The following is a 15,000-nucleotide window of genomic DNA, read 5'->3' on the forward strand; positions in this document are numbered from 1 at the left end:
CAGTAAAATCTCCTCGATGGGCTTGCCCCGGGAGAAAGAAGGCCATGATGGTTGGAGTGCTTCCGTAGGTTGGTTTTTTGGGGAGTCTATTTCCGTGCTAGAGTGAGTAAGGGTGTCGACAACGCCCCTTCCCCCCCCTCTCTCTCCCTCTCTCTCCCTCTTCTCTCTCTCTCTCTCTCTCTCTCTCTCTCTCTCTCTCTCTCTCTGTTTTTATGATCTTCGTTTCAGCAGCAGCCGACGTTAGTGAAAAGCTTTGATTTAATATATAGTCTTGAGATATTTGTCTGCTATATACGTACATATATATGTGTATATATATATATATATATATATATATAGTGTATATATATATTTTTTTTTCTTTTAAATTCAAACTGTCTCAAAATTTAGCTTATGAAAATCCGAAAATATATTATATCAGGCTCTTTTCGATTAATCTATATTATCATATACACCTGATAATTACGTGGGCTTACCGCCTGTCGGTGCCTTTGTGGGGGCTAATCCTATCATAATGATGGCCGTCACGAATTGCAAACTGATATTACATGTCTTTCGAATAGCTAAGGTATTTTACATAAGTTTTTTCAGAAACTATATTGATAAATTCAAGTTTTCAAGTAGTTCTTTTGAATGACTTGATGTTCAGAAGTGCTACCAGTTAGATTTAGAATCTCTAAACTTGCTATCTTTTAAATTTTTTGTCCCAGAATCTCAGCCAATATTTCACGCGAATCTGTTAGTTGTTGATTTTTAATGAATGAACATCTTTCAGTGTCGGACGTTTATAACAGTCAGTTGATTTGGTAGTGGATTTCGGTTTAATGTTAAGCGTTTTATGCTAATTTCAATAATTTGATCTATGACATTGATGAAATCAATTCACAGGTCCTGATAGTAGATGATGTAAGACTCGGAAAACTTGAAAATCGAGATTTTTTTTTTGTAAGAAGTAATGGGATTGTTTCTTCCTTTTTTCGTGTAATAATCGGCGTCTTGATTACTGCTGTCTCCGTGTGGCAGATTCATCTAACCCAGCATTGCGCAGAGAGAAAGGAAGTGTTTCATCTCGCCGTCTCATAATTGTTTCCTTTTCTGCAGTAAAGAAATTCTATTTTGTTTTGGCCCCGGGGTGGTGGTTCTTAGTACCGTCAGTGCACCTTATGCTTGCACTGTAGACATTATTTAAGGTTCTCTGCAGCTTCCCCTCGGCCACTTGCTGCATCCCCTTTCATTCCTTTTACGGTACCTCCGTTTATTTTATCCTTCTTCCGGCATACTGTCCACCCTCTCCTAAGTATTGTTCGGTTCATAGCGCAACTGCGAGGTCTTCCTCCTGTTACACCTTTTAAAACCTTCTTTACTCTCAGTTTCCCTTTCAGCAACGCTGAATGATCTCATAGGTCCCAGTGCTTGGCCTTTGGCCGAAATTTTGTATTCCAGTTCCCATTTCGATTGGCTACCATGACTACCATAGTCTCTTGCTTGTCAGTGCATGATTCTGGATTGAACAGAATTGGTTTCTTGCCTTTTATGTTAACATCCTTTGTGGAAGAGGTCCCAGAGATCACTGGGTAAAGAGGACCAAGTTGTACTGCTTGCAAATTGAGGTAATTTGGGAGCATGAGATGTTATTAGGTTTTGATTAAGCGTGTAATTACCCTGTTTCCTTGCGGTTTAATTGCCGTCGTTCATCGGAGTGTATCCTATCATTGTACGTCAGTCGGTAGTAAAGTTTATTAATTTTTTTTTTTACTTTTTTAATGTACTTAATGGTTTCCATTATCAGAGAGAGAGAGAGAGAGAGAGAGAGAGAGAGAGAGAGAGAGAGAGAGAGAGCACACACACATTTAAAAGTATACTTATATACATACATACATACATATATAGCCTATCTATTATATATGTGTGTGTGTGTTTTGCATTAATGACCTTATTCCTTCTTCCCATTGTTGTCCGTTGTTTTCGCATAATTCTGAATTGTAAAGGGTTGGTGGTTCAGTCTTTTGTTCGTTGTGAAAAACTGCATTCTTTGAGGTTAGGTGGGTTACGGTTGCATTCTTTTCTGGTATGATTCGCAAAGGTTGCTTTCTTTGAGAGTTCAGTTTTGTACTTATGAAGACCGAAAGATTTTTGCAAGTGACGTAGTAAGTTGGTTGGAGTTGGAATAGGGGTTGGTATCCCTTTTTCCTCCGTTTCTTTTCATCTGTTATCACCCATTATATTCTCATGCCGTTCGTCTTTTTCCATTCAACCTTTCGCGTTCTTTTCATTTGTGCCTCTGATTGTCCCGTACTTCACACAGTAATGAGCTAATTTGAAGAACGTTTTAAAGTATGGACCAGGATAAGCGACCTAAGTTGGGTATGGAATCGGCTTGACAGTACGATGATGACCAGCTTTGTTGTCATTACGTAAAGTTTCTTCAGCGGGCTTTGTATGTTTGTGTATATATATGTATGTATATATATATATATATATATATATATATATTTATATATATATATATATATATATTTATATATTTATTTATTTATTTATATTTACATAATCATAAGCACCTCTGTTAAGCTAGTCGTGCGAGAGCACTCAATTTGTGTGTCGTATTAAAATTAAAAAGCTGAAATTTGAAATTTACGAAGTTGTGCAGAAAAGAAAATTATAACGTAATATAGGTCGAAGTTAGCTAAAATCAGAAATATTTGTACTCTGACGCGAAAAAAATATTCTCCACAAATAGATATTTTTGCGTCATGCTAAATTACGATCAGTTGCTTTTGTAGTTATGTCAGTGTATTACTGTTCTTGTCAGGCGTTGCACAGCAACTCATGTAGCCTACCTTCATTATCAAAAGTATGGGTACATTTTTTCCATTAAAATTAGTGTAATCTTTTAATGGGAATGATTAGTGTTATACGGTAATTAGCCTAATTCATTTAAAGCGTTTTGACAACACAGTCAATTATCCCTTGTACCTGCAAGCCGTGGGATCAAAATGAGAACGCTTATAATAACTAAATGTCGGTTGTACCCTTAGTTAAAGTTAGTAGTCTGTTAAACAACCGCATAATAATAATATATATGTAGTGTTTTCCTGTAACAGTCAAGAACTATTGAGCTTGATGAAGCAACGGGCACTTGCACTCATAAATTATGATTGCGATGCAGTTGCAAAATTTTTAACATTTTAATATATATTTTATATATATATATATATATATATATATATATATATATATATATATATATATATATATATATATATATATATATATATATATATATATATTGTAAATTTTACAATTGCATTGCAGTTTTAATTTGATTGCAAATAACCGGTGCTTCTTCAAGCGTAATGGTTCCTGACTGTTAGAGTAAAAAACTAATGTACACGAGTATATATTATTATATTATGAGGCAGTTTAACAGGCTACTGACTTTGGACACTGTTGTTACGACCGACATTTCAGTTATTATAGGCGCTCTCATTTTTGATCTCGTGACTTTCAGGGCTTCTTGTACAAGGCCAATTGATTCAACAAATATCAACAGATTCGTGAAATGACCTGTCAGACCTGATACGGTTTCTCTCTTTTGTTATAACAATGGCAAGGTCAAGCTAAGAATCATTTTTCAAAATCCACCTCCATGTATGTAGATCAGCTCTCATATTGATCCGCGCTCTCCCCTCCATGATAAAAATGTGCGCGCTTTAATTGCATCTTGTGTCACGGAAGGCGACAGGTTAAGTGTATTAATGTAGCGTGACTTCTCGTAAGAAGCCAATTTGGGCAATTAAAACAGTCGCAACCCATGAATTTTTTTTTCTCTTATGTCCTTATTTATAATTTTGTTGTTTTTGCTTACAGGTGAGTGTCAGCGTGTGGCGTTGAGGTCATAGAGGCAGGCTAGGGGTGAGTAACAGTTATTTCCAGACTCATGTTCACGAATTTTCTGGGCTATGTGACCATGTTCCGTTATGCAACCCCCTCTTTTTTTCTGGAATTATTAAATAGCGCCGTATCTAGTTTGATGCTCGTGTGAAAAATATTTTAGGGATGAAGTTAAAAAGTAAGTATATCTTAGTTGGTAATATATACTGCTGGATGATTAGTTAGTTTATGACAATGTAACTGTAATGACGTTGCAAACGAGGTCAGTACATTTTTGTGGCTTTCAGAAAGTGCTTCTTTAATTTTATTTTGTGGGGATTGCATATTGAGCCTACTGCCGATAGTTCCATTAAATTTTAGGGTAAAGACCTCACGCAAAGCACCTCTGGGTATCCCCTGAGGGCCGTTCTTTACGAAAGGTGAATGGTCTATCAAGCGAGGGAATTTAACGTTCAACTTAGCGTGTTCGTGTTTCTTGCGGTTTGCTTTCTTCGGTCAGATTGGAGTTTTACAGCTTAGAGTGCGGCCATTAAATGCAGTTCATCCAGTGGCCGAAAAAACATTAAGAGAGCCGGAGTTGGTCTCGTGTGATGGACTGTCACGAACGAAGGAAGAAGGAAACGGAGAAAAAGGGGGCCAAACATCGCCAGGGGATAGAACTTGCTTTTGGGTGATTTAGATTAGTTTTGTTGAAAGCAGTTTTGTCGGGTTGAGGAAATATTGTCTGAAGGGTGCGTTATTTATTATGTATTTCTCTAATAAATTTTCGGAAAATGGTTTTCACAAGTCTTCGAGTGAAATATGAGGGAAGTCTTCGGACAAGGCAGTTCAGTTTCCTTGATTTTAAAAGATTGATTATAGTGTATCGTAATGTTTCTTTAACAAGGAGAGGCTTTGCTCTTATTTTCCATGTTACAAAGTTGGCTTTATAAATAAAATAATTGTAGAAATGAATTTATAAAATACCAATACGTATTTCGCAGTGGTGTAAAGTCACGTTTTTATTGCTTTGATGGAATAATGTTATTTGCATTGCGCAATGTTTTCACGATGCTTGAGTGCCTTTGGCGTTGCCTTTGACGTATTTGTGCTTTCACAAGCCTCCCAAGTGGGTTGGAATACTTACATCGAAAAATGTCGCAAAAAAAAAAAAAAAAAAAAAACACGGGGATGACCGAGTTCACACAAAAATAGAAATGGCGTTTCTTTTGCTGCACTTTTCATTGACTGTTATGGTGAATATTTGGGAGAATTGCCTAAGTTGGCAACGAATTTTACGGCAGTATTTTTTTTTTTCTAGCTCTTAGTACATTTCTGCTGTGGATTCTTAGTCCAGGTTATCAAGGAGGTAGGGGAGGGGAAGAAACACCTGAGTGCGACCCACAGCAGTCGTCTAACACACACGCATATATATATATATATATATATATATATATATATATATATATATATATATATATATATATATTTGTATGTATGTATGTATGTGTGTGTCTTTCTTAGTGATAGAAGTTGCAATCGCCGTGTGTTTATTCTGGGTAAATACGGCTTTACAGCAATTTACAGAAACTTTTGTTTTCGGCTAACTCCCAGTCGCCATTTTGATCATTGGTTTCATGAGCAAATTGCAGTCAGTTTTTGCTATTATACTTTAAACGATATCATCAGAGTCCGTATCCTGGCATGAAAACGAACTTCACACAGGCCTGTTTAAACAAAAGTCACGCTAAAGTCAAAGCCAGTCACAGTGATTAGAGAGCTGTGGTGTTACACAAAGAAAGCACTGCGTATACATACAAATGTTCATATAATTCATGTTACATTTTGAGTAAGGAAATGTAGATCTTAATTCGTAACTCTGGACTGATAGTGTTGCGTGAGATTATGTTGTACTGTACTGACAAACGCTTCTTGTACTTGGAGACGTTTGTTATCAAAATTGTTCCCATTTCACGGTAAATTAGTTGCATTGTTTTCTACTAGATGGTTTCCCATAATTTTGGGAATGTTGTGGGAAGCCCCTGTCGTCTCTGTGAGAGAGTCTTAGATCGGATTTTGTAGGATTAATTATTCTTTTGTTGTCTTCAGCTTGTTGCTTTCAGCTTGGTGTGATTTTTGCTTTAGAGAGTTGTCAGCACGTTTGTTTTCTTTTCTTTTTTCCTTCTGTGCCTTAGAATGGAAATGTCATTCACGGTTTTTTTTGTGTTTTAGTTTTTGTAAAGAGTGGGAGAAGAATATGATGTTTTTTGAATCCTTAATTCTTTTTTACTTACCATGTGTTCAGTGCGTTTAGATTTATGTCATGACCCAGTTTTTCGTTTGTTATTTTAACATTGTGTATGCGGTTAGTGCCTCTGCTAACAAAAATGCTTTTCCCCCGTACAGACATCTCTAAAAAAGATACTTTTAAATACCGAAACAGTTCAAGTGTATGGTTTATATTATATTTTTATTGACCGTATTTGCTTGACCTCAAATTCCACTTATACTTGTATTCCCTACAAAAGTCGCAGTTCACCTCAGACATGACGTGGATGTCAATCCACGTTTCTGTCAGTTCTTTCGTACGCGAGTGAAGGTTATTTTCTGAAATAATCGTCTGTTGTGCACTTGCATGGTTTCTGACCACGGAGGGAGCCAGAGATTAACTTTTGCCCGGATTCAAGCTGAAAGTCCTCCGTTCCTACACTGGTGGGGAGAGAGAGAGAGAGAGAGAGAGAGAGAGAGAGAGAGAGAGAGAGAGAGAGAGAGAGAGAGAGAGGGGTGTTAACAGTGCAGTGGGTGGAATAGAGGGGGAAGATATCTCCAAAAGATATTTTATATCTTTGTGTTAAACATGTGAGATTGTACTGCGGTGCTTCGTCACCAAGTACAACTACTTATGACGGCGATGGCATTCAAAAAGTTATAATTTCCTGTGCTCGATCAAGGTCATAAAAGCCAATTCTGATTTTCGTTGGACTTGAAGGAGTTTTACTATACATTTAAATTTTTAGCTGGTATCCTAAAATTAATACTTTATTATGTCGCTCTTCTTGCTTTTCTTGAAGATTTCCTATTTGTTTTCACTCCATCGGGGTAAGGATTGCCCCGACGAAGCCCCCCGCCTCTCTCTCTCTCTCTCTCTCTCTCTCTCTCTCTCTCTCTCTCTCTCTCTCTCTCTCTCTCAGCAGTCTTCTAACAATTAGATACCTAATTCACTCTTTATTTTAGCAGAAGTGCACTGGAATGTAGGGAACACTGCCATCCGTCCCTCCTCGGTCAGTTCTTAGACTGGGACTAGGTTAATCTAGTTGCAAGCTAGGCGGGGGAGAGAGAGAGAGAGAGAGAGAGAGAGAGAGAGAGAGAGAGAGAGAGAGAGAGAGAGAGAGAGAAAGGTAAACTGCGGTTTCAGTACATCATCGTAAACCCAACTTTAACACGTTTCTACACCATTTCGTACCTAGGAAAGTTACCACCCGTAATAAAACCCACTGATATAAGCTGACTGTTCACCAACCCCTAATAAAGCCCAGTGTTTGTAAATGCACGTTACCTTGTGGTTTGTGTGTTGTTTGTGGGGCGGGGGACTTTGTAGACCAAACAACATTTTTTCAGGCTTTGCTCTGTAATTTATGCAAATAAATTAGTAGATTTAGATTTCTATATTTTAATATTTCACCTGCTCAATTGTGTGCTCGTAAAAAGATCAGTTAATGATTTTTAAAGGAAGAAACTATTCGGAATGAAGCCATGGAAGCCTTTTACAGAAGTTGTGGGAAACTGGCATTAAGGGAAGTTATCCCAGCTTGCGGTAAAGGGGAAAGGTGGCATTTCGCCTTGGTGCTATCAATAGACTTTAGTGTACGAGAGATATTTTTCGGCTATACGTACCAGTTGTAGCAGGCCACTTGACAGATACTTATAAAACGTCTTTTCCTTGTAATTTTGAAACGTTAAGGGCTTTTTTGGCAATAATTTATTTCAGAAATACCAAGAAGTGTTCTAACTAACTTGATTTCGGAAACATCAAATTGTAGTCGAACTTTTGCTTACCAGTTGATATGTAAACGAAAGTTTGCTTTCATTCGTAAAACGTAAAGGAGCTGATGTCGAAAGCGATATGCTAACAAGACGGAATTGTATTCGTGCGTTATTCCTTGTCGTGGCAGCCCTGTGCTTTTTACCCTGTCACATCTGAAGCCGGCTTTGCAACGCTTGGGAAAGCATTACGAGAATCGATTATTTGTCTCTCCCCGTCACGTGATTTGTCGAATGTGTGTATTGACAGTGACTCACCAACTCTCTCTCCCCATCATGTCAAGGTAGACGGACGTGACAGTGAAATGAGAGGTGCATGTTATGAAGGTCTTTGATACGTTTCGAGCAAAGGTTTTTGTTTCTTAATGTATGTCTTTCCAGCAGCGTGTCGTGCATATATATATATATATATATATATATATATATATATATATATATATATATATATATATATATATATATATATATATATATATATATATATAGAGAGAGAGAGAGAGAGAGAGAGAGAGAGAGAGAGAGGAGAGGGGTGGAAATGGGCGTTGTCGTAGTAATAGTTTACGATCCTTAGTAGTAAGGTGTATTGTTGAATAGACTGTGCTGCGATAGTGGTTTATATATCTAACTATATACATTGAAAGTGTATCGTTTCAACTTTCCCCCCTTCCTCCCCCACCCCAACCCCTTTCTAGGCTAATCCTGATCTTGTTCCCCATCCAAAATCGATGACAGACAGGCATAATAGTTTCCAGTCTCATAGCAACTGTGAGGCTTCTTATTGATTTGTCTGTTTACTTTGTTGTTAATCATTGACATCGTTAGGATGAGTAGTTGACAAGTGAAGGTTTTGCGTTTCTATATTTGTATCAGTTCTCGTATCTTTGACTTCAAATAATTTTTCTTGCTTCTTTACAAATAATTTTTCTTGCTTTTTTCACAAAGAGAATTTTCACAAGACTCGTTTTGCAATCAAGTACTAACCACGCTCTCTCTCTCTCTCTCTCTCTCTCTCTCTCTCTCTCTCTCTCTCTCTCTCTCTCTCTCTCTCTCTCTCCAGATGCCTCGGGGCAAGAATCACATGTATGTTGGACCAGCCATTATGAAGAGCGTGGTGGCTAAATTAGTGGTTTCGCTTAATCTCCTTACAACTCTTTCACCTTGCTTAATTTTCGCTCTCTATCTTGTCTTACGTCCGTAGTCGACTATTTGTTTGATCTTCATAGAAGAAAGTAGTCTCTCTCTCTCTCTCTCTCTCTCTCTCTCTCTCTCTCTCTCTCTCTCTCTCTCTCTCTCTGTGGCAGGATTGAAAAGGGGGGGCGGGAGTTGGTGTGTTTTATAATTGTAATGCAGGATCGGTGTTGGGGGAAATGATGAGGGGAGGTAGCAGTAGATCGCTTAACTAAATCGATAAAGTCTACCTCGACACTGAGTGCGCTTGAAGTTCAAGCTTATATAACAAACTACGCCCGCTTACTCTCACACAAATACTTGTATACACGTTGTTATTCTCTAATAAATATTTGACAAGCATGCACGTCATCTTATTTTAGTAATACCCAAAAGAAACTTTTTTTTTAAAAGCTCCATCAGAACCACATCATCTCCCTACAATAATTTAACGACCGACCGGCGAAAGAGCTTCGAATTCTCTTACACTGAAGAATAAATTTTTTCTTTCACGCGATAATTTTTTAAATGATGCAGAAGAATTACTTTTAGCCGATGTTAATCTCATCAGGAATGTGGCATTGCCATTTGGCTCTTGACGTGTGAGGGAGCAGTGACGGGGTTTTTCACCGCCGCGCCTTGGCACCACATTCCTGATCCCCGTTCTCCCCTCTCTGAATCCCCCTCCCCCTCCGAATCCCCTCCCCGTCTACCCCTCGGACGTAGACCCCAGGTTGTGATAGTCCTCGCCCTATCCTCAATTATGGCGTAAAACACCAATAATTCATTCTCATTTCATTTTCAGAAGTCTTACTTTCTTAAACATTTAGTGATTTCGAAATTCTGGCTAATGTACAACATCAAAAAAAAAACCCTCTCTCTCTCTCTCTCTCTCTCTCTCTCTCTCTCTCTCTCTCTCTCTCTCTCTCGTAGATGTTACCTTTGGCAAAGCTGCTTTTCTTTCCACACGTACTTCCCATCTTCCCCTTCCTCTGTCAATACGAGGAAATAGCTAGCCATTATTACCTCGTTTAGTGTGTCTCATTTCCCCTTTTCCTTTCTCACCCTTTTAACTTATAAACACGCTTTCTCTCTCTCTCTCTCTCTCTCTCTCTCTCTCTCTCTCTCTCTCTCTCTCTCTCTCATACCTGTTGACGTTCACTGTTCGAAGAAGGCAGTTTTTTCCAGCCCAGCTATCGCAGTTATCTTAGGCATCCATTTTCCGCGGGCCGTTTATGTATTTATGGCCTCTTCGTCATTTTTGCGACTCCGCTTCTTCTTGGATTTGTAACTTGTGGTTGTATTGATACTACTCGCCGGTAAGTCTCGCACGAGAATCTTCAGAAGTGCCATCGTGGAATAGAAGTTGGTAAAAATGTTGGTCAAGCTTGATATGATTTCTTGCGTCTCTCAACACCGCGGCCTAGCTGTCGAGTCGACTGAAGTGTCATTACAAATGTCTTCATCATTCTATTCCATTACACTTTAGCTCCCCTTGTCAAAGTGACGAGACGAGCCCGATAGACGTCTCGGCCAGTGCCACGTGTGAGTCGTCTGGTTTCTCGACTTGGCATCGAAGGGCTGGTTCGCCCTTTTGCTATTTTTGAGGTCCCTTATGCGTGTGTTGTATTTGATTTCGTTTTGAGAATGAATTGTTTGCTTAATGTGAAAGCCTTTTTCTTTTTGCTCAAGATTTTTCCCAATTGAGTAGTTTACAGATTTCGTTGATTTGTACTGGCATCTCTGAAGATTAAAATGTAAGCTCCATGGTGGGGCTTTTTTGCCTCGTGCTCTAGGATATTATTGTAATGATGAAATTGTTGCCTAATTTCTTAGAATGTTCTGTTCCATTCCGTTAATACTTATAATTTTTAATATATTTTTTTTCCTTTGAGCTGTCATGAGGAAATATTTTTCCATTTATTAAACTAGGTATGATATTACTGTTCTAATTTCGACTGAGTGAATAGTGTTATGTACTGCGTGGGAATGTCTGTAATTCGAATGTTGAAACAGTAGTATGTGAATAAGCATTATTGTGCGGATCGTGTAGAAAACAGGAAATAATTATTGCTCTCCAAGCATGCCATTGGAGCTTTGTTTTTATTGCTCCTGAAAACTGCTGGAGGGGCTTTTTTAAGCAGATTATGAACAAAACCTCTCCCCTTGAGTCCGCAGTTTGCCTTTCTCTTACCCTCCCTCTCTCTCTCTCTCTCCACTTTGTTTGGAGAGAGGGATGTCTGGCCCCTGAAAGACGAGAGTAGAGTATACTCAAGCATAAAGTGACTGGTCACTTGTTTAGAGAAGGGAAATGGGTGTCGTTTTCTCAAGTATTCAGTCAGGGGGATGAGTCTCGTGCAAACGACAGGGTAATGAGGGCTCTGTGGCTAATGGGGATGTCTGGTTTGTGCGTCGGTGATTTCTGGATTTAGCAACGGGAATGGTCGTCGTTAGACCTTCCAGGGGATTTTGTCGCGTTTTTATTCTTTGCTTGAAAGTGGATGTAATAATGTAAGAAAAACAGTTACGAAGGGAGCTCTTGAAACAAGAGAATTTGCCAATAACATATAATTTATTATGAAAAACCGTATTGGTTATTGTAAACGTAAGGCCTGGCTTAGTCTTAAAGTTTTTCAGTATTAGTTGAGAACGCGGGAGAAAGTGCCATTTAAAAAAGCATTTCATAATACCTTTATACGTAACCTTTCTGAACCGTCAAATGTAATATATATAAGGAAGGTCTTTTCGATAACTTTGCATAAGAAATGGAACGATCCCTCAATAATGGCTTGATTCTCTCTCTCTCTCTCTCTCTCTCTCTCTCTCTCTCTCTCTCTCTCTCTCTCTCTCTCTCTCTCAGACCCGTTTTAAATTGTCCACTTTACAACCGACATTTCCCCGCTTTATTTTGTGCTTGAGATTTCATGTTATTTACTAGTGTTCGTGCCCAAAGTAATTGATTGTATACTTAATTTATGGATTAGGTTCTAGTCGAGAGGGGGAATGAGCTTCAGCCGGCCCCGATCCCCACTGATGTTTGTGTAAAAATAGAATCCTTGTTATTAGTAGGAAGGTACCGGGACTCGATGAAAAAAAAGCCGTAGTTGACTTGGCTAACCCCACATTCGTAACTAAGTATTTTTTACTCCTTGGAAATGTGTTACGAAATCTTGAAAATACTCGGTTGGTTAGATTGCTGTGGGATTTAACACACACACACACACACACACACACACACACACACATATATATATATATATATATATATATATATATAGATCGACAGATAGATAGTTTAGATAGATATACAGTAATTCGTATTTGCTGTTCACATTTAGTGAAAGTAGTTGAAATGATTTTATTAAAATTCATGCTTCTAAATTGTAGAAGTAACTTAATAATTGAACTTAAGTAAAAAACGAAAGCATACGATGAACAAGAATAAGCACACACTAAATAATGCAAGGGGGTTCTTAAATTCATGTCATTTAAGCAGCTTAACATGATCTTTGAAATCTTTTTGCGGTGATTAAACTGCTTGGTTTTTTTTCTAGTATTTATTTGTATATTTACATATTTATATATTTATCTCTTTCTGTCGTTCTTTATTTATTTTTTGACATTGAGACGCGAACCTTATGCCTACCGGAGAGGGTCGGGTTGAGAGGAGAGAGAGGTTCCCTTAATGCCTTGTCACTTCCTGTTTGAGGAATATTCGATTCGTCATTGTCCCGAAGGTATCCATTTTCACGCTGATTCCACTCTTCCTCTATCTCAGCTGGCCTCAAACACAATGGTGGAACGGCTTGACCAGCGCATCAGTTGTTTCAATATTTTGCTTTTGCCACTGGGGTATTGAACAGGGCCGCGGATGTTGTCATGCAGATTGCCTTCCAACAAAAACGCAGTAAGATAAAAGTTTGTAAGAAAAAATGACTTTTATGTAGTGTGATTCTTCCTTGGTGGTGCACACACACTAGTCAGCAACAAACAGTAATCATCCTTTATATACATACACAGTATATATATATATATATATATATATATATATATATATATATATATATATATATATATATATATATATATATATATTAAAATGACTTATCTAGTATGATTTTTCGCTGTACACACACATGATCGTCAATAACGAACAGTAGTCATCCCATGTACATATATATATATATATATATATATATATATATATATATATATATATATATATATATATATATATATATATATATATATATATATATATATATATATATATTATATATTTTTTTTATTTGTATTTTGTTGGTGGTGGGGAATGGTTTGTGTTTTTCGTTTACTAAACAGGGAGATAACGGAATTGTATGTGCATTCACTGTTTCGAGGAAGGAAAAAATGGCTTATTTTACCCCTTCCCTGTCATGTCAAATTGCAGATCGAGGAATGTTGCGCATTGAAATCTTATATTAAAAAAAAAGAAGTTCCTTATTTGAAGCACGCTGTCCAGTGCGGAAAGCCGTGACTAGACTTATCCACGTACGTGTTGTGGCTGGAAAAGGATCCTCCCCGGTGAGAGACGGGGCAAACGGAAAAGAGGTCAGGCGCCGGATGGTTGAGCTGCTACCGTTGCAGGGACATGACGGGTATGGGTTGGATTGTGGAGGGGATAGCCAGCTATCCTCGCAACCTCCTCCCTGGGAATGGGTGGGAAGGGTTAGGGAGGGATACAGCAAGGGATTGCTGGATTGTTGATCCAGAAACGCCGCACCGTTAGGCAGAAGTCTTTGTCTAGGTTCTCTGGATCCGATTGAGACTGTCGCTCCTGATTTAGGTAATTTTATTTCTGGTTACTGTACACTTATGCTGTGCTTGGACGTTCACCTTTTTAGTGTCAGTTCGTCTGTGTTTTTAGTAGTTGTGACACCAACTTGCAACAAATTAATTAACTTTGGTTATTAGGTATTGGAATTCATATCGGTACAGTATACAGTATACAATAATTGTTTGGACCTGGCTCCCTTAGAGACGTATTGATGCTGTTTCCCTCAATGGGATCTGTGGGCTTAGCTAAAGCTCGCTAAGCGTTTAAGCCCTTGAGCTCCAGTGATCCCGTTTTCGTGGAACACTGTTTAATTGAGCTTGTTTATGGTTAATTTGGTCCCTTTTGTTTGCAGTTATGAATTCATGATGAGGCAGAATCTTGCGTAGTTGATGGCGCCGTCTGATTCGGTTGGTTCTGTGTTGCCCCGTGTGCGCGAAGTAATTGTTAATTGATAAAGTAGAGGTATTTAGGCTCGTGTCTTGGCCCTTGAGACATCGGGCTCAGGCCAAAGACGCGAGGGCGCAAGGCGCTTCTGAGAAAAAGGGCGATTAATCAGGTTAGCAGTACAGCACATGATTGCAGTGCAAAGGGGTCTTGCTTTCATGCTTGCTCGGCTTACGCCACGTAGATATGTAGATACCCCAAGCTCATTTTTGCTGTCGCTTTCAGCTGTTTTTCCTTCGTGCGAGACAACCGTGACTTTCATTTCGAGTATTTTTAGTATTTTTCATTCGATTTTTTGAGGTCGTTGAACTCCCGGGTCGTTTGTCTCCTTTGTTTTGTGTGCGTCCTGTTATTAGGCGATCGTCGTGCACCCGGCAGCGTCGTAGCAGACAGTGCTGTGTAGGTATTGATCGTGAAAGGAACTGCACAGCCGCGCGCGCACACAGGCACACGCACATAGCACTACTAAGGAAGATTAAGCGCGCGCGCCCGCTCCTCTGTGCGTGTGTGTATGTGTGTGTGTGTGTGTGTGTGTGTGTGTGTTTGTACTTATGTGCCTCCTGTGTATATGTTCGGGGGAGGGGGGCTTGGGGCCGGGTCCGCAGACGGAACACCAAACAGACCAGACCTGTCACCTTTTGATGCATAACCCTTTGAGC

General features: G+C 38.8%; 1 protein-coding gene across 46 annotated transcripts in view; it reads left to right on the forward strand.

The window, feature by feature from the left end:
* hts (adducin 1-like protein hts) overlaps window positions 1–15,000 on the forward strand; it is a 186,229-nt gene that overhangs the window by 37,468 nt on the left and 133,761 nt on the right. For 8 of the 46 annotated variants that reach the window (XM_067083876.1, XM_067083875.1, XM_067083871.1 and 5 more), the window contains exon 2: window positions 3,871–3,915. The exons of the other annotated variants lie outside the window; for them this stretch is intronic. The gene's annotated coding sequence lies outside the window, so the exon portion shown is untranslated. The remainder of the gene's footprint in view (window positions 1–3,870; window positions 3,916–15,000) is intronic. 46 annotated transcript variants of the gene reach the window in all.

This window comes from Macrobrachium rosenbergii, chromosome 41 (assembly GCF_040412425.1).
Source record: "Macrobrachium rosenbergii isolate ZJJX-2024 chromosome 41, ASM4041242v1, whole genome shotgun sequence".
In the NCBI taxonomy this organism is placed as follows: domain Eukaryota; kingdom Metazoa; phylum Arthropoda; class Malacostraca; order Decapoda; family Palaemonidae; genus Macrobrachium; species Macrobrachium rosenbergii.